General features: G+C 37.7%; 1 long non-coding RNA gene across 2 annotated transcripts in view; it reads left to right on the plus strand.

Moving 5' to 3' along the window:
* LOC132796452 (uncharacterized) overlaps positions 1–12,495 on the plus strand; it is a 100,072-nt gene extending 87,577 nt beyond the window's left edge. For both annotated transcript variants that reach the window (XR_009633555.1, XR_009633556.1), the window contains one exon: positions 12,299–12,495. This is a non-coding gene — a long non-coding RNA (uncharacterized LOC132796452). The remainder of the gene's footprint in view (positions 1–12,298) is intronic.
* The last annotated feature ends 7,271 nt before the right edge of the window (positions 12,496–19,766 follow it).

The following is a 19,766-nucleotide window of genomic DNA, read 5'->3' on the forward strand; positions in this document are numbered from 1 at the left end:
TGTTGTGGCTGGTTTGACAAATTAGCGGATCTATTAGGCGGATAAGCAGCGTAAGACAGGACAGCAGGACAGTGCGAAAGGGTTTTTGAGGTCACTTAAGGGTCGCACATGCTAAGGCTATGCAATTGGCATGGCGAATAACTCGAGGCGCATACATTCCCTTCCCTAGGAGCAAAGGGAACTCCTTGAGGTCAGGTCAAGGGAAAATTCCTAAAAGTCAGAATGACAAAGAAATACGTTCTAAGTATATCTGTTGATAAAACTAGGAAAGTGTTTTACCTGGGTTTGATTAGAAATAGTTCCTTGTTCGTTTAAGAGAATTCATTGAGGTCAAGTCAACGAAAAATTCCTTGGAGTCAGAATGACAAAGAAATGCGTTCTAAGGATGTCTAGGAAAGTTTTTACGTGATTCTGATTAGGAATAATTCCTTGTTCATTTAAGAGAACTCCTTAAGGTTGGGTCAACACAAAATTCCGACGAAATACTTTGGAGGGAACTATATATTTATGATATTTCTTCATTATGTGTGTCAATTAAATTATGGAAAGTGTTTAAGCTTTTTCTGATTAGACAGAATTCTCAGTTCGTTTAAGGAAATTTCGTGAGGTCAAGTCACGGAAAAGTCTCTTGAGGAAGAAAAGCGTGACACAGAAGTACAACAGTCCTGCAAAATCTTGTTGTGATAAGGAATCGCTAAGAGTTAGTTTAAAGGAAGGTCAAGTTAATCCCTTAGAGTCTGTTTCTTTACTGTAACCAGCATGTGATGAGGATTACATTTTTATACTATTATACCATATGAGTACTTTGAGGTCGGGTCAAGACGAACAAGTGCTTAAACCTCATAGTCCTAATTCCTTTGAAGCACATGATCTTTCATTTCTCACTGAAGCTAAAGTCTGTTTTGGAATACTTTAGGAAAAGAATCCTAAGTAACTTTCTGCAAGGGATTTTGTGAGTTCCAACTCAACAGTTTGAATTTAGTGTTGTACGAACGGAACTCAGTTCGCAATTGAATTGTCAATCAAGCAGTCAGGCAGTCAATCAAGTCAAAAAGTCAATAGCAGTTGTGGCATAGTTGAGTATTGAACTAGAGTTAGTTAGAGCAACTTTCAACTTGTGACTTGCGCAATTCCAATTCCAACTTGCAAATGGAATGCAAAACGTTTCATTTATATACATATACATATATGTTATCACACACACGCACACACGTAGTTGGGTGCCATAAGTATTTTGTCGGCTGGAAATGTCGCAGTTTTCCTAACAAGCCTCATAATTACCAGTCGCAATAACCAGAAGGAGTAAGTTAGGGAGCGAGCGTGAGGAGTATGGGATAAAGGGAGACAGACATGCATGAGCATTTGCATGTACGAGTTGTGGAAGGTCAGAGGAGAGAGAGAGAGGGAGAGAGAGGAGGAAGAGGGGGTCTGTTTGAGCAGTTAAAAAGTTTTTGTGACTTTTATTTTGTGTTTGTTCGCTTCGCTTTTTTTTGACTGCGGCGAAAACTTTTAATTTAGCAACTTTTTGCCGACGACTTCTACGACATTTTTCCCAGTCATGTGTTTATATGAGTGTGTGTGTGCGTTGAAGATGTGTGGAAATCTGTTGACGTCTTATTAAGCAAATTATTGTCGATGTGCGAGCTCATCAGTTGCCTCAGGGGAGAAGGGGGCAAAGAAATGACAAGACAACACAGTATGAAAAAAAGATGCAAGTTGAGAAAAAAAGGCAGGAAAAAGACACGGAGTTGGAGGAGATGTTGGAAAGTAAGCAGAATGAGAAGAACAGAGAACAAGGAAGCGAATAAGGAAGAATCTGTGAAGCAACGAAAGACAGTTGAGTGGGTCGAAAAAATTATGTACATGAGAGTCAAGGGTAACAGGGAGAGGAAAGAAAGAAATGGGAAGGAATCGAAAGGAGTGAAGATCAGGTATAGTTTAAGGGAATTTGGTATTAGCTGCGAGAAAATGATGGGAAATAAGAGAGATGTAAGCAAGGCTGATGCCGGAAGGGAGTGGAAGTGAGTAGGAGACGTAAGTGAAGGGAGAGCTAAGAGACCGAAAAAAGAGCTGAGAAGGTCGGAGACGCAATCTACATAAGAGTCAAGTACTACAGGAAGAGGAAGGAATAGGAACAGAATAGAAAGAAAGGAAAGGAATGGGAAGGGAAAGAAGCAAGTCAGGAATCGAAAGGAGCAAATATCACTAATAGCTTATTAAAGGATACTATTATGAGAATTTGAGGTTAGCTGGATGGATATAGGTTGGGAAATAAGAGAGAAGTTAGCAAGGCAGATATGAGAAGCGAGAGAAGGTGAAGAGGAAAGGAACCGTAAGTGAAGAGAGAGTTACGAAACATGGAAGAGAGTTGAAAAGGTTGGAGACGCAAGAGTCAATACCAACAAGAAGAGGAAGGAATGACAAGGGATGAGAAGGGATGGTAAAGGAAGGGAAGGAGTGGAAAGGCAAAGAATGAAGTCAGGAATTGTAAGTGGCACAGATCAGAATTAGTTTACCAAAGAATAGTTTTAAGGGAACTTGGTGTTAGCTGCGAATTCTTTTGTTTATCAAATGCGCACAATAATTACGCAAAAGCACACGGCTGCAACACAGCAGAGAAAACGAAAGGAAGGAAGAGAGAGAGCGCAGAGGGAGAGAGAGACAGAGACGTGTGGCAGTGTGCATTCATGCAGACAGCTGTAGAGCCACACATACACACGCAGATATATCCTTCACACCCGTTTTTGTCGACAACATATCGTTTTACCAGTCAGCAGGACAGACGGACAGACAGACGGATGGACGGACGGTCAGACGGACGAACGGGCAGCAGGACAGCAGTCGACGAAGCGGACAGCAGCCGCGGCGTCGGCGGCATTTGCATTTATATGCAGATCCTTTGTGCCCCAAAGGATATTACATTTTTCCACTTGAAGCATTTTTGTGAATTTAATGAAATTTTTAATTTTTATGCGCACAAGCGAATGTGCTGCGGCGCAAGGCTGCTGCTAACATGCCACACACAGCAGCTGCAGCACACACGCAGTCACTCGGCCACAATTGCAGCCAATCCCAATCCCAAAGCGCAAAGATAAATGCACAAACCAAAAAAAAAAATTGGAGCAAATAAAAAAAACGCAGCGCCGCTGGCCTGTGTATCTCGCGCCTCCTCTCCCTCTTTCTCTCTCTCTTCCCTACTCCATCTTTCTTTCTCTCTCTCTCTCTCTTGCTTTGCCCCTAGGCCAAGACGCAAATGCAACCACAGCAATAAGCTTGAATCGAGTGCTCATTCATTTGATGCAGTGACTGCTGATTACCCTGTAATTGGACGCCACTGTAAAGCTACACTAGTGGGCATTCTAGTGTCTCAACTTTAAGCACCGCTTTTCCTCCCTGTTTCTCTCATTCTATTTTCTTCTCACTTCGTCTCTCTATCTTACTTTCTCTCTCGATCTTCCTATCTTTCTAAATATCTCATTCTCTCTCTATCTTTCTAAATATCTCATTCTCTCTCTATCTTTCTCTCTCTCTCTCTCTCTCTCTCTCTCTCTCTCTCTCTCTCTCCCTCTCTCTCTCTTTCTCTCTCTCTCTCTCAATCTTCCTATCTAATTCTGTCTTTCTTTCGCTTTCTCTCTTTCTAGCTTCCTCTCTCTATCTCTTATAGTAATGCTTGTTTCGACATCATCATAAGTCCATATTAGTCACTGCCAATCTTCAAGTTAGAGATTATTGTGTATTTTTGTCGAAAGTCATCAGACTTTATCGACTGAAAAGTCTAACATTGATTCGTTAATTGGCATTTATAGTACTAAGGTAGGTAGTTATGTAGTTATGTAAGAGGTGCGGAGTATAGAACAGTGGAGATCCGTAGCTATTCAGTTTAATATTTTGCTCAGATGTTATCATATAGATAATAACTAGTTATTTTAATAATCTTCAATTAAAATTGAAATGAAGAAGCTAGTTTGGACTTCCTCAATTTCTCAGCTTGCTAAAAATTAATCAATGACTGAAATTAATATTTCAAAATTGGGAGTTTTCCCTTCTTTCCTCTCCTGCTGCTTGCTTTCCAAGTTATTTTTATAATCATAAATTATAATTTAAATGAAGAATCTACTTTTAACTCCCCCACAGCTTGTTAACAACGAATCAATGAATGAAATTAATATTTACTAAAATGCCAGTTTTCCCATTTCCTCTCCTGCTCTTGAATTACAGGGCATAACAAGTAGATTGGCCCTCAGGGTAGAGTGACTTGTTATTTTATATAGCCACAGCTCAGTCGAGCTGAGCTCAGTTCAGTTCAGTTTCGCAGTTTCGGGTTCGCATTCGCTTTCGGCTTCGCTTTTTGCCGCGTCTTCTCCTGCTTTCTCCCTGCTTCCCTCGGCAGCATCCCTGGGCAGCGTTTGTGATGGACATCAGTGAAATGCGAGTGGAGAGGAGAAAAGAGCGTATGCAACTGCAATTGTTGTTGTTGTTGTTGTTATGCTTGTTGTGGTTGAGTTGCTGCGGCCTCTGTGGCTGTCCGCTTTTGCTTTGTAATCTGCGGCGGCAAGCTGAGATAAATAAAAAAATATGTTAAAACTGTGTTGCGGCAAAATTATGAAACTCGCGCTTATTAATCGTATAGCATTTCAGTTATTGAAGACTTCTCTGCACCTTTACACCAAACATAACCTCAATTAGTATTCTGTCTATCTAATTAAAATTCATAAGGCTTTTCGATTTACTTACTAAATCACTGCAATAATAAAGCAAATGCAGGTTCAACGCGTTAGCATAATGAGTGTGGTAGAGAGAAGAAGAGCGGGGATAAATAGAGTTGACACAAGGGGATAAACTAGGGATTTCCTTCTTGAAATAAAGTATATTGGGGACTGAGAAGAAAAATGTCAGACTAATGCTCTTAGTTTTAAGAATTTATTTTTAAAGTTTTCTTATTTCAAGAAACACGAATGTTCTTGATTTTAGAAACTGTTTTTTTTTTTTCAGTGTATTGAAATCTATTCGGAACCTTTACACCAAACATAACCTCAATTAGCATTCCTGCTGCCCGTCTGTCCGCTTGTTTAAATGATAACAAGAGCTTGGCAGTTGCTCCAAATGAAAATCGCTCAAGTTATAGGTTGCAGCAGTAAATGAATCTATTCTTCTCGGTTTCTTCGGTTAACTATATTATATAGATATGTGCTTAGAGTCAATATTAAATATGAATATTCCAATTTCATTTCGTATCTAAATATTCTTCAAATTCGAACTAAATTGTTTTGTCTAGTGTTTGGAGAATTCTTCTGGATTTTAGGTAAACCAAACTTGGCTGAATTTGCCATTCTCAAAGCTAGAAAAGATGTTTAAAGTTATCTTAGAAATAGAATGTAAGGCGTACATTTAAATTAGTCTACCCATTGGCCATTAGAGGGTTAAGGTTTCCAAGTGTTCATTTCCTAGAATAGCTAATATATTACACTGTTTCTCATTCCTATATTCCTTAAGAATTTTGTTTAGTGTTCGAAGAATTTTCATAAATGTTTGCTTGACTTTGGATTCTCTAGAAAATTTGCCAACAATTATCTTAGAAATAGATACTAAAGCGTAAATTTAAATTAGTCTAGTCATTTACCGGTGTTCATTTCCTTAAATAGCTTATGTTTTGCACTCGTTCCTCACCGTTCCTCTAGCTTCCCATCGAACTTCCTTCGGTTGTTTTGGTCATTTGGAGATGTGGAAATCTTTTTGAAGGTGTCATTTTCCTGAGACACCTTCCATATGCAGATTGTGTGCCCAAAAGCCGCAATTAAATTGTATGCCACATGCTGCGCAGAAGGTGAAAGGGTAGGGGTGGGAGCGGAGGGAGGAAAAGGGTAGACAAAGGAAAGTCTCACTGATATGGGCCATAAGTCAACTATCTGCCTCAAAAGCGAAGTAGCTGGAAGGAGAAGCTCCCAAGTTTAGTCAAAGTTCTGGTAGAAAAGCTAAGTGAAAGAGGAGGAAATGGAGGGGAGGAGAGCAGAGCTCAGGGGTTCGGCTCCATTCGGTGCATAAATTAAAAATGACAAGGGATATGCCAGAAACGGCGACAGCGAAGAGAAGCGAGAGAAGTGAGAACCGAGAGAAGCGGAACGCATTGTGTAACCCAAGGCGCCAAGGTGGGCAACAAGTTGCAACACTGTTTTGAGTGTGTTTGTGTGTGTGTGTGTGTGTGGCATGTGATACATGGGGCAGGCAGCAGCCACTCGAATGGCAACACATACGTAGAGAGTAGAGTGTGGAGAGTGGAGTGTAGTTGAGTGTGCAACTCTTTCTCCTTCTTGGCTTTCGCAACAAAATTTTCTACAAATTCAGCGAAAAGTATTTTTCCACCTTTAAAAGTGCCTACGCCATAGAGAGAGAGGAGAGAGAAGAGAAGAGAGAAGAGAGAAGAGAGAAGAGAACGTGGCAAGGCTGAGAGCGAGAAATGATTTATGAATGCAAAAAGTTTTGGCCCCAACTTTGCGGAACCGTTTGGTTACCTTTCATTGTTGCCGTTGTTGTTGTTGTTGTTGTCAGTACGACATGGGCAGCTTCGAGTTACGCAGACACACAGCTAAATAGACACACTCACACACACACACATGCAGGCACACATGAGTACACACACACACACACACGAGCTGCCGCTTAATGGAATTATAAAAATGTTAACTTCAGCAGAAATTCAAACAGCGCCTCGATGTATGCAACACTTTTTTTTTGCAGAGCTACACTGAGTGCGAGTTTGTATGAGTGACTGTGTGTGGGTATGTGTGAGTGTGTTTGTGTGTGAGTGACTGTGTTTGTATGTGTGTATGAGTGTGTGTGTAAGTATTGGCAACTAACCTTTTTTTTTTCTTTTTGCTTGTGTTTGGTACGAATTCAGTTATAATTTTGTTTAACATTCGAAGTGGCTTTGTTTGCGGCCAGCAACGAGGGGGAAGGGAGAAGGCAACAGTAAAGTGTTGTGGCCAGAGAAAAACCAAAAGAGAGAGAGAGAGATGGAGAAAAATATTGAAGCGAGCTTTGTATGGACAAAACACTTTCAACATTTTTCCATCAACTGTCTAAAACAAAAATATTTGCCAACTGACCTTTGACGAGAGGCAGTAGAAGAAGCGAGTGAGGGGAAACGAAGTGAGTGAGAAATACTATATATATCTATGTTATGTGGATTAAATCATATAAATCATATAATATATCCTCATATCCTCAATTTAAGCTACATCTAAAAACCTTAACCCTTTACTGTCCACAGTTTTCTACAGAAAACAAGAATTTCAGTTCGAAAACAAGATTTGTAATCTTTAAATAATAATTTAAGCTTGGACAAATTAAGAAAAATCTTGGATTAAGAATTTTCACCAATTTATTGATATTGATATTTGATTTTTGATTTTTGATATTTGATATTGTTTGACATAGTCTTTTTTCATACTCTTTAGTTTAATCAATTGTTCTCTTGACTCAATTTTAGTATCGTAAAATTGCCGTATAGTATTAGTATTATATTATATATTTTCTCATAATATTTTTAACATGACCCTATCAATTTGTTAAAGTAAGTTAGGCACAGTTGAAGCTTGCTATAATGATAATGCAATTTGTATACTCGCTACATAGGGTAGAAGACAATTTGGTATATTTTACACTCTATGGTATAGCCTTTGGTATATTTTTAGTATTTTGTGGTATATTTATTTGGTATATTTTAAATGTATTAGCTGTGTAACTGTCATTTAAAAGGGTATATTTTTAGTATATTTTCTGGTAATATTCACTTTGTATATTTTGAATTTAATAACTGTCTTTTGCTTTTACTCAAAATGGTATATTTTTGGTATATTTTTAGTATATTTGCGGTATGCTGGGTATATTCTTTTATTCAAAATAATTAGCAGGTATCTCACAGCCGAGCACACTTGACTGTAGTTTTCTTCCTTGTTTCATTTTATTTCTAGCACAACCTCATCAATTTCTTAAAGTGTCGAAATTAAATTCGGACATGAAAGGACGTTAGGCGCAGTTGAAGCTTACTATAATTAGAATGTTATTTTTATATTATATTCAATTTAAGTAAGCATCTAAAAAAAAAAAATTATTTTAAAGTTTCAACTTTAATGATTTATCGTTCAATTAACTATTGCCGTATTTCAATACCCAATAACGTTATTTCGATTCGTTTGGTTTGTCTTCAATTTTCGTGGATTGTTTTTTACGATTGTTTATCTCGTGAATGCGCCGCTTGAAAAATTAAAACAAAGCAAAGCAAAGGCCGCCGACGTCAGCATCAAAAACAGCAGCTGAGAGCAGAGAAGAGAAGAGCAGAGCCTCAAGCAACATTTGCTCCATGGGTTAAATGAAAGCGCACAGGGAAGAGGGGAGAAGGGAAAAGGGAAACAGGGGGGACGGAAGGGAAAGCCAATCCAATATACTTTTCAAAGCAAACACAGAAGACTTGAAGCCAAGCGCTGGCTAAATCGAAAGGCTAAGGCTCAACTTGAGAGCAAAAGTAGCTGGAGAGAAGCTGGAGAAGCAGCCAATCTAGTGCCAAACGAGCCACCGAAAAAATGCACGAAAAGCAGTTGTCACGACGCACAGATACCCTGTACGAAAAGCCAAGTAATTTAAGTATGAAATGATAACGAAACCGGGTGTAAACTTAATGTGGCTTAGAAACAAGATAAGAAAGAAATGCTGTACTCAAGTCTAAAACAAGATTTAGGTTCAGAAAGAGACATTTTAATTCTAAAACAAGATTTTTGTACTGAAAAAAGGAATTTTAATTCTAAAACAAAATTTAAAAACTTTAAATATTAGTTTAATCTTAGAAGAAGCTGAGAAAGTCCCTCGATTAAGAATTTCCATCAACAATTTTGAAGGTTCTCAGCATTTCCCTAATTCTCAGTTTAAAACATTTTTTCTTAATGTGATCTTATTTAACATAATTTTGAAGATGAATGTTCTTGATTTTAGAAATAATCATTTTTTTAGTGTAATTGAATCAAGAGTTGAAATATTATGTTCTCGATTCTGTTTTAAATCAATTTTTATTTTTATAGTTTTCATCCTCCTCTCCTTTCTGATCCAATACACCCTCTTGCCTTTGCCAGTCATATTACAGGGTATATTACAGCATCAACCACATATGTACAGTAATAGTAATAGAAATGGCACAGCAACTGCCTCAGCTTCAGCTTCAGCTTCAGCTACAGCCTCAGCCTCAGCTTCAGTTGCTGGCGTTTGCTGCTGCTGTTGATGTGTCTTATCTTATCTGCACTGGCAGCGACGTCGACGTCGACTGCGACAGTGACTGCGACCGCGGCGTCAGTGTTTGCGTTGGCGTTGGCGCATCCTGAAGGTTTTTATCTTGGCGTCATGTTGATGTTTGTCGGAAACTTGATTATTTTCGCTGTTTTTTTTTTATTCGCCTGCTCCCAATAATGTTGCTGCTGCTTTTGCTTTTGCTGCTGCTACTGCTGATGTTCTTGCTCTCCACATGTTGTCTGTGGCTCCTGTTGTTGTTGTTGTTGCTGTGCTCAGAGCTGGGCAGCGAGCGATGCTCGTGACAGAACGTTTGCTTTGAAGCACGCTCTAGAGTCCAGCAATTTTCCAATGCTTCACTTTTCATTGCTATTTTCAAAACTTAATGGCACAAAGGCATTGATAATTAAGTTTCTCTTTACAGGTTTGTAGTTAGTTTTCGCTCATTTTAGGGATCCTAAATGCTTGCTTAAATATGTGTATATAGTTTATCGCTTATCAAATCAAGCATTCTTTGAAGCGATAAAACTAGTCTAAAACTTTCATCTAAACGTTCAATAGTAAAGATCGATAACTATAACGAAAACAGGGTTTCAATTAATTTTCACTCTTTTTAGGGTTTTAAAAAGCTAACTTATATGATAGTTTATATTTGATCAAATCAAGTGTTCTTTGATTCTATTATCAACTTAACTATCGATACTAAACAGCGATAACTATTATTGATAGCATTTAAATGCTGAAATCAAGTTTATCATATTCAAAATATTAATTTTTGCTTTTATTTTATAGAATGCAACAGACACTTTATTCTGTTATTTATTTTCTTTATTCATTAATTTATTTTTTACAATTGCATTGCTGACTATCGATAGTTGTGGCGTCTGTCGTGTCATATATTATATATTGAAACCAGGAAAACTAGTTCGAAACTAGTTCGAAAAAAGCAATAAATACTTAAATAAGGTTTATCCTTCATATTAACAATATGAGTTTTTACTTTTAATGATTAATTTGTCCATGCAACATAAGTACTGATCATCGTAGCCCAGCATTTATTCAATTTCTTACTTACTATCGATTTAATTTGCTGACTATCGATAGTTGTGGCGTCTGTCGTGTCACGCGGCCATTGCTAGTGACTCTGCTGGCTGGCTGACTGACTGAATGACTCGCTGACTGAAGATGTTTGTGCTGTGCCCGCAGCGTACAAGCGGAAGCAGCCAAACAGCAGGCGAGAGGCAGCGAGGCGAAGGCGAAGGCGAATGGAGGCTGTTGTTGGAGTCAAGGATTAGCCCAAATGTGCTCTGTATATGTGTGGACATAAGTGTGTGTGTGTGTGTGTGTGTGTGTGTGTTTGTGTGTGGGAGGCCAAAGAGTTTTGTGACTTCAATGTAAATGCAACTTTAAGTCGAACAAAAAAAACAAAAGACTTTACAACCATTCAGTTGTCGTCCTGGTTGTCCTGGTTGTTCATATTGTTCGTGTTGCTGCTGTTGTTGTTCGTCTTATGCTTGTTGTTGTTGTTGTGCTGGTAAAAACAAGCATAAGTAAAATAAGTTGTAATAAGAGCAGTTAACAACAAGGACTAACCAAGGCGAGGCAAAAGTAAAGGTAAAGGCAAAAGGTAGAAAGCACAAAGCAAGCAGCAGAAGCAGGAACACGGCTGAAGATGAAGTCGTTGTAGCACACCTGAGCACACACACACACACACACACATGCATGCATGCCAGAATTCTCCCTCTCTCTCTCTCTCTCTCTTTAGCTTTTCGTGCTGTCGCTGTCTCGTTTCGCTTTCTCTGACAACTCCTTTAAAATGTATTTACTGTTGTTATTATTCAACCTTAATGAACTTAACAAGCTCGCACGACGACGACGACGATGAGGACGACATGCCAGGATACTGCTGCCGCCAGGACATCAGCTCCTTGAGTTGGACACAGCGCTGACTGCCTGCTGCCTGACTGCCATGACTCCCCATCAACAAACAGTAAAGAGACAAACAGACAGACAACCGGACGGACGGACGGACGGACGGACAGACGGACAGCGCAACAGACACATACGTTATGCAACAGAGTGTGTGTGCTATGTGTGCGTGTGTGTTGTGTGTGTGGCGAACTAAGTTGCATGTTCATGTCGCAAGAAATTTCAGCGCTCAATGGCGCAGGGTCACGTAACTCAAATAAAGCGCCCCAGTCAGTTGGTCGCTCGGTTGTTGTCGGTAGTTGCTAGTTGGTAGTTGGTAGTTGCTTGTACTACTAAAGTACCCAAAGCCAAAGCCAAACTAAACCAACCCGGAGTTGCTCGCAGTCGCTGCCGGAGCCGGAAAATAAGGCAACTGAAATCTCAAACACACTGAATCAACAAGCAGTAAATACGCGACAAGTGCAGCTAGCAAATTCCCCAAAAAAAAAATAACACTGGAATTTAAATCTATGATTTAAACAAGTCAGAAAACTACAGTCGAGTGTGCTCGACTGTGAGATACTCGCTATTCATTGTGAATAAAATCAAAACACTGTGGTATTTATTTTAAAATGTACAAAAATATATACTGCATTCTATGTAAATGCAGATTGTCAGGCGTTTTTCCCACTACGAAAGTATTTCTTAAATATGTTCAACAATTTTTATCGGATAACATTATTGACTGTTTAAAAATTCTTTAGCTTCAGAGCTACGTTTGTTATTCGATTTTTGTCGATTTTCGGGGCAGAAGTGGGTGTCGTAAATATTTAAAACAAATTTAATCTGCTCAGAAACATACCAAGTTCCGTCGGACAAAAATGATATCTCTATCTCAATGGGTAGCCGATATAAAAATACATAAAATTAAGATAAAACTGGCACATGTTGCACCTCACTTAAATGACAAGGATAGTGGGAAAATTCTACATGCCTTTTCTGTATGAAGCTTTTAATTATTTGTAATTTTTGAATAAACATAATTGCTAACTGTATTTATTGATATTTGATATTGCTAAGTTTATTTATTTATTTTAAAATTTCTTTTATTTTTCAGGATGACTTGCGGAACGGCTCAACCAGTGTGCAAGTGCGTGAAGTGCGGCATCCATTCCAGATTTTGAAAGAATTTTGCCATCCATACCGTCCTCCAAGTCCTTCCTTTTAGTAGTTTAATTTAGAAATATTAAATATTAATAAATATATACAATTATGCATTATGCATTCATATTATATCATATTCCTTAGAAAAAAGTGCATCTAAGAATATGAATTTTTTAATTTTATGTATCATTGATTAATAAATAATTATAATAATAATAATAAATAGTTATTAAGCATTTGAATCTAAAAAAAAACATGTATAGAATTTAATAAAAAATAATTAAAAAATCATTTTTAAATTGGAAAGGTTGTTGCATTTTTGTCGACTTCTTTCAAATTACAAATTTGAAATTGGCGCGCTAAAAGCTACTGCAACTATTTGAACACATAAAATAAAGCATACTTTCAGGAGGCATTCGAATAGCAAATATCAAATTGGCATTGTAAAATTTTCAAATTTTGTAGCATACTTTGGGGGTGACACAATTTAAGACGTTATTACGAAATTGATCAATAGATGGCGCCACCACACCTGATGTACATCTGCTTGCTGCTGATTTCTGTTCGCCTGGTATTTCACCTGCTGACTTGGTAATTTTTGACGGCCGACGATGGCATCGAAAGGCCAACAACAACAACTATAATAGCAATGGTAGTTGTTGCTTTCATTACGTGTGCTGTAGTTGTTGTTGTAACAAATTGCTTTTTTGGTCGGTTAAATTCAAATCTGAAATTGGCGCTAAGCAATTTTAAATTTTTTATTGCATACTTTCAGGTTGCAAAAAGGGTAAATTTTAGAAAAAAGGCTATATCTCGGCCATATCCTGCCACATTTTCAAGGGACACATATTGCTAGGATCGTAAGGACCAGATCTATGGATTGGCATCAAAAATTTGTTAATTTTCCGTTCCGTTTATAAAATGAAAAATACGTAATTTAGAAATTTAAGGATAACTCGAGAACCACAAGGACGATCAGGATCATATTTGGCAGGATAATAGTTCTATTGAATACGCTTTGATTGACACAGGACTTTCAAGGATCGAATGAGATATGACCGAGATATAGCCTTTTTTTTTAAAAAACAGTTTATCACCGATTTTTATAGCATACTTTTGACCCAATTAAAGACCTCATTTCGAAATCGATCAATAGATGGCGCCACTCTACCTGTTGTACATCTGCTTGCTGCTGATTTCTGTTCGCCTGGTATTTCACCTGCTGAGTTGGTATTTTTGAACGGCCGACGATGGCATCGAAAGGCCAACAACAACAACCATAATGGCAAAAGTAGTTGTTGCTTTCAAAACTTGTGCAGTAATTGTTGTTGTAACAAATTTATTTTGTAGTCGGTTGATATCAAATTTGAAATTAGCGCTAGGCAATTTTAAATTTTTATTGCATACTTTGAGGATGCAACAAGGGTATTTTTTAGAAAACTTGCTATATCTCGGCCATATCCTGCCACATTTTCAAGGGACACATATTGCTAGGATCGTAAGGACCAACTCCATCGATTGGCATCAACAATTTGTTAATTTTTCGTTCCGTTTGTAAAATGAAAAATACGTAATTTAGAAATTTAAGGACAACTCGAGAGCCACAAGGACGATCAGGATCAAATTTGGCAGGATAATAGTCCTTTTAAATACGCTTTGATTGACACAGGATCGAAAGAGATATAACCGAGATATAGCCTTTATTCAAAAAGCAGTTCATCACAGATTTTTGTAGCATACTTTGAGGGTGCGACAATGTTTATTTATTGAAAAGAGGCTATATCTCGGTCATATCCGACCGCATTGTCAAAGGACTTGTATTGCTAGGATCGCAAGGACCAGCTCTACCGGTTGACATCAAAAAAGTATAAGGTTTTCGAAAGATCCAATACTTCGTCTTTTTTGGTATACAAGATTTGTTTAATTTCTACGTTTTTGTACAAAATTGCAAACAAAAAGTGCTTATAAATTGACAAAAATAAATATAATAATAAACAGATTATTCAGATTTTTATGGACTACACATCATTTGCACTTAGAGATATTAGATATTGCAGCGAGAGTTGAACTGAAACTGTTCCCAGTTTTATGTTTGGTATAAGAGTCGCTGCTTCGTCCTTCGTGTCCTTCGTGTCCTTAGTTGGGTACCATAAAAAGCGCCGCCAGTCGCTGAAGTGCCAGCAGTCGGCTGTTGTCCGCCAACGAAGCTGGCAATGCGGCGGCTTTCGTGATGATTTACAGTCATTGTTTAAGTACGGAATGATCTGAAAATGTATGAGAAATAAAATACGTAATTCAGAAATATTAAAGTGACCTTAGAATAATACTTGCAGTCTATGATAGTTTGATATATTGACGACTTCTTAATAACGTGTATGAAGTGTTGAGTTTCTGAAATAAAAATTATATTGATAATTCATTACAAGGAAATATAATAGAGGTTTAAGAAGTAGATATTTGGATTACAGCTGTAGAGAAAGATTTAAAGTGATTAATCCAAGTACAAATATTGTGTTTTCGTATATTCAATTCATCTTAAACAAAAAATTGCATTTTGTAATATATTCTCTTATTAATTTGAATTTCAAATATTTCCTTAATGCTAAAAGTAACGAAGAAGTTAAAGAGAAGAAATTAAGTTATTGATAATGCATTAGAAGGAAAAATAATATACTTTTACGAAGCAGACTGCAAATCTAAGGAAAGATTTGAAGTGATTTTGGGATAATCCAAGTAAATATTGTGTTTTCATATTAGATTATCATAGAAACCTTTTTAATTCTTTCCATTAATTATTTGAATTTAAAATATTTCTTTAATGCTAAAAGTGAAGAAGTTAAAAAGCTACTATTCAAGCATGAACATGAAGAAGCCTAAGACTATAAGACTCAAACTTTATCATTAAAAAATACAGGACAAATAAGATAAGATCCTTAAAATGTATCATAATAATTTGACAATTTCAAAATGCATTTGAGGATGTCAAATATTCTTGTGTTGCATAAGAAAAACATAAAAATATTTCAAGATAAAAATAGATGAAATAAAGATTATAATAAAGAAGGGTTACTCCTCACTGAGGAGAGATACGAAAATTTGTTTTTTGTGTATATAAAACCTAAGATTTTAAGAAATAACCGTCAGCTAAATAACAGAATTCACCCAAGCTACTTTTTAGTTAATTTACGTATCATTTCAATCATACTTCGAGGACTGATATTTCAATGTTTTCAATGGCAATGTGCAGCTCATTGAAATTTCAGCTCAATTATTGTCAACTTGAATCCAATCTGCTCGACGCAATGATGAACAATAATAGTATTAGGCATGTGAATGTGAATATCTGTGCACAGAGTTGGCCAGAGTTTAATCATTGTTCAACATGCAACGAGAATGTTGTAATTGAATATTTAGTTCTTTGTTCAGCTATTTGCAAACAACAACAACAACGCTCAACATTTCGCCATTTTCGTTGACCGCGGGCCATTTTACCTTTATGAAATTTATTTATTGAACGGAAGGTTTCATGTTTAGGTCATCGATATGCAAATTGATTGACAAGCCCATAGCTGCATAGCTGCAGAGTTTCAGCTGCGGACTATTTCAATTCCAAGCTTGCATTTTGCGATCCATGCAGCCAGCAATCCAATCCGTATTGAATCAAATCAAATTCAATCCAATTCAATTCGTTTCAATTCTCGCAGCTGCTGCCGTATTATATTTTTATGCCATTGCTTGTTTGGTCCTTCAATTTGATTTCCTCACACACACACACACACACACACCTGGCTCTAAGCTGAAGTGGCCAGCGAGTCGGTGATTGGAAGAGGAGCAGAAGCAGTTCCTTTAGCTTTGCGGTGGCCATTTGACATAATTAATTGTAACACAGAACAATTACGTGCCCCGCCCCCACTCGCCCATAACCCGCTAGCTATTGTGGCCAAAAGCAGAAGGGAGAAGGGAGACGGAGACGGAGACGAGGACGTGGGCAGGACAATAAGGATATACATTTTAATTAAAGCACCTCGAGCAACTAATTACATTCCCACAGCCAAATGCGATGGCGATGGCGACGGCGATGGCGACAGCGACCAACCAGCCACACATCTACATATGTGCATAAGTGTGCATGTGTGTATGTGTGTGTGTGTGTTTCGAGTCTTTGTGTGCGTTCATGTGACCAAGAGAGCAAACGCCCTTACACCGTGTGCGCCATTTGTTGTTGCCAAATGTCCTTGAGCAACTACCTTCATCCTTTCCCTTTCCCTTTCTCTTGCTATTGCTAACTCTCTTTCTTTCTTTCTTCCCCTTCCTTGTTCATTTTTCTCTCCTGAAGCTTTCATTGAATTTCAGGCAGCTGCAAAATATTTCCATTGAACTTATTTTATATTGTTTTAATTTTATTACTTTATCAAGCGCTTGTTCCATTTCCATCATTTCTAATACATGCCTAGGGGTTTTCTATTCTACTTCCACCGTTCCTTATCGATCCCTGTAACTGCATTCGTATTCATATGACTTATTATTATAATGACAATCAGACAATCACAAACCCATCTAATCTTCAAGACTATTCGTATCGCTCTATTCGCATTTTGCTCGCCATATTCAACTCCATTTCGTTCCATTTCATTTCCATTTTGTTTCATTCCACTGTGTTGCTGCACATTTTTTATATCGTACTCTTCTCGGTTCGTTTTATCTTAATTTTGATGACTCTCTTCAATTCCATTTCGTTCCATTCCATTTCCATTTTGTTTCATTCCACTGTTCTGTCGCACATTTATCACTTTTAGTACCATTTCCCATTTGGTTCGCTTTGTCCACATCCATTTTGTTTCATTTCACTGTCTTTATATTTTTTCACTACTCAATTATGATAGTTCTATCTGGCTCCCTTCAATTCTATTTCGTTCCATTCCATTTCAATTTTGTTTCATTCCACTGTCTTGTTGCAATTTATCACATTTTACTCTTCACGCTTCGTTTTATCTTTGTTTCGCTGCCACTCTTCAATTCCATTTCGTTCCATTCCACTGTTCCTATTTGCACCACTGCACTTCCCTCATCCATTCTATTCTACTCGCTTCGTTCTATTCTCATGCGTTTCCCTTTCATTTAAAATGTATCACAATTCCATACCTGCTCATTGTCATTTTTCGTTTCGTTTCCCCCCGTTCCAGCAGACCAGAAATAATTGTCTTTGCGGGCATTATGTTTATGTTAATTGTTGTTCTGACTGCTCTCGTTCCACATTGTTGTTGTCTCTCGTTGTTTGTTTCTGTTCTGTTCTGTTGTTTTCATTACTAATTGTTGAATGATAGCAATGAAGGAGGCTGAAGTCCCAAAAATGGTGGGAAAGGGGGGAAAGGATCAAGGCAGAAAGGCGACAAAACCCCTTTGTTCTTAGCAGTCCTTTTAGCCAGTTTTGTCGTTCGTTTAGTGCCGTTAACATGACACTTGAGGCTTAACATCTCTCGCACTCCCTTCTCACCCTTCTTGCTTGTCATCAGCGTCAGCGTCGAAAGGATACGCTTTCGTCCTCATCCTTTCGGAGGCTGTTTAAAATGTGTTAAACCGTTAAATGAAATTGAAATTCTTGGCGCGTTTACTTGATTATCCTGTCGCCAATAATTAAATGTCGTCGCAACAAGTTGCCACAAGAAGTTTTGCAAAGGACAAGCGGCTAAGGACTCACAGCAACAGCAACAGCAGCAGCAGCGGCAGCTCCTGCTTATAAATTGTACTCATTAAAATATTTTAATTTACTTTGCCAGCCGATTACCAGCTTAGAGTCCCAGAGGCAGAGAGAATTAATGCTCAACACATTTTGTTTTCGTTTTTTTTCCGTTCTCTGTTTGCTGTTTGCGATAAAGACGCAATAATTGGCCGCAATCGTGAAAGGATACAGCCAAAAGGGGAGAGAGAAGGAAGAAGTCTAATCTGGAGCGGTGTCAAGTGCGTGAGTGCTGCAAATTACCCAGAAAATGTCATCAAGTCAATTTTCGAGAGGGGGAAATGAGAAAAGTAATCAACGCCTCAACATAACCTCAAAGTCGAATCTAACCTCAAAATGTTAACCGATGAACGAATTGCGACAATGAAAAAGAAAACAACAAAAAATAAAATGAGCAAACAAACAAAACGCAGCAAGTGCCTTAAAATTTAAATCACTTTCCCCTAAAGCGTCGCAATACAAATCCCTCACTCCTTCTCTCTCTCTCGCGCTCCTCACACACTCGCTGCTCTATATAAATTATATTTTGAGGGTAAATAAAACACTTAACGCCCTTTTAGCGGTTGATACTCCACCTCCCGCAATCCCCCCCACAAATCCAACTCCGCTAAGCAAACCCGCTACACGCTCTGTTAACGTCGCGTCCTCGCGCAAGGATTCACAGTTAAAAACCAAAAAAAAGAGGAAGACAAAAAGAAAGACGCTTTAAAAAACAGCGAGTGTGAGACAAATGCTGTCAAAAGTCGAACAATAAATACTCTTAAGAGAATTTTGATGTAAATAAGTTTCAGGCAAAAATTGTAGAAATTATTCTAGAAATTCTTTTGTATGGGCAAAAACGTTTATTTACTACGGATCTGGTATATTTTGCACTCTATATATATATTTTGTATGTACTATATCAATATACCATTTAACGAATTTGGTATACTTGAAGTATTTTTGATATATATTTTTGGCACATTTTAAGAATAATACCGCACAAGCATCACCGACCCCATAAAGTATACAGTATATTCGTGATCAGGAGAGTCTGGTATATATTTTTGCTCTATGGTATAATTCTGAATTTAGTACTCTGTCAATATACCAAATACAACCTTTGGTAAATTTTAAAATGAATACCGCAGGCGATCTCGCAGTGGAGCACGCTCGACTTTACATGTTAGCTTTGTTAAATGTCAGTTCTTTTGCAGTATATCATTTGGTATATTTAATATACCTTAAGAAATACTTATGTATGGGAAAAAACGTTGCTTTGACAGACAATATGGTATATTTTGTACTGCATGTACAAATATATCGAATATACCAAATATATCGTTTAGTATATTTTTCATATTTTGCGGTATATTAATTAGGTATGTTCGAAAAAAATTTTGCTTTTATTTTCAATGGGTAGCGGGTATCTCTTCTTATCTTACTTGTTTTACATATATTCCTAGAATAATATTCCTATGCCTGATACCCTGCAAAAGTATGCCGCAAGACGTAACACACATTATGACATAATTATCATGCCCTCTCCAAGGACAAAGTAAGCGAGCACATTGTCGCAGCGGGCGTTCTTTAAGCCATCATTACCAAAATGGCCTGCAGCTGAACGACGAACGAGCAAAAGGAAGAGGAAGATGAGGATGAAGGCGAAGAGAGAGAGAGAGAGAGAGAGAGAGATAGAGTGGTT

The sequence above is a fragment of the Drosophila nasuta genome, chromosome X, assembly GCF_023558535.2.
Source record: "Drosophila nasuta strain 15112-1781.00 chromosome X, ASM2355853v1, whole genome shotgun sequence".
In the NCBI taxonomy this organism is placed as follows: Eukaryota; Metazoa; Arthropoda; class Insecta; order Diptera; family Drosophilidae; genus Drosophila; species Drosophila nasuta.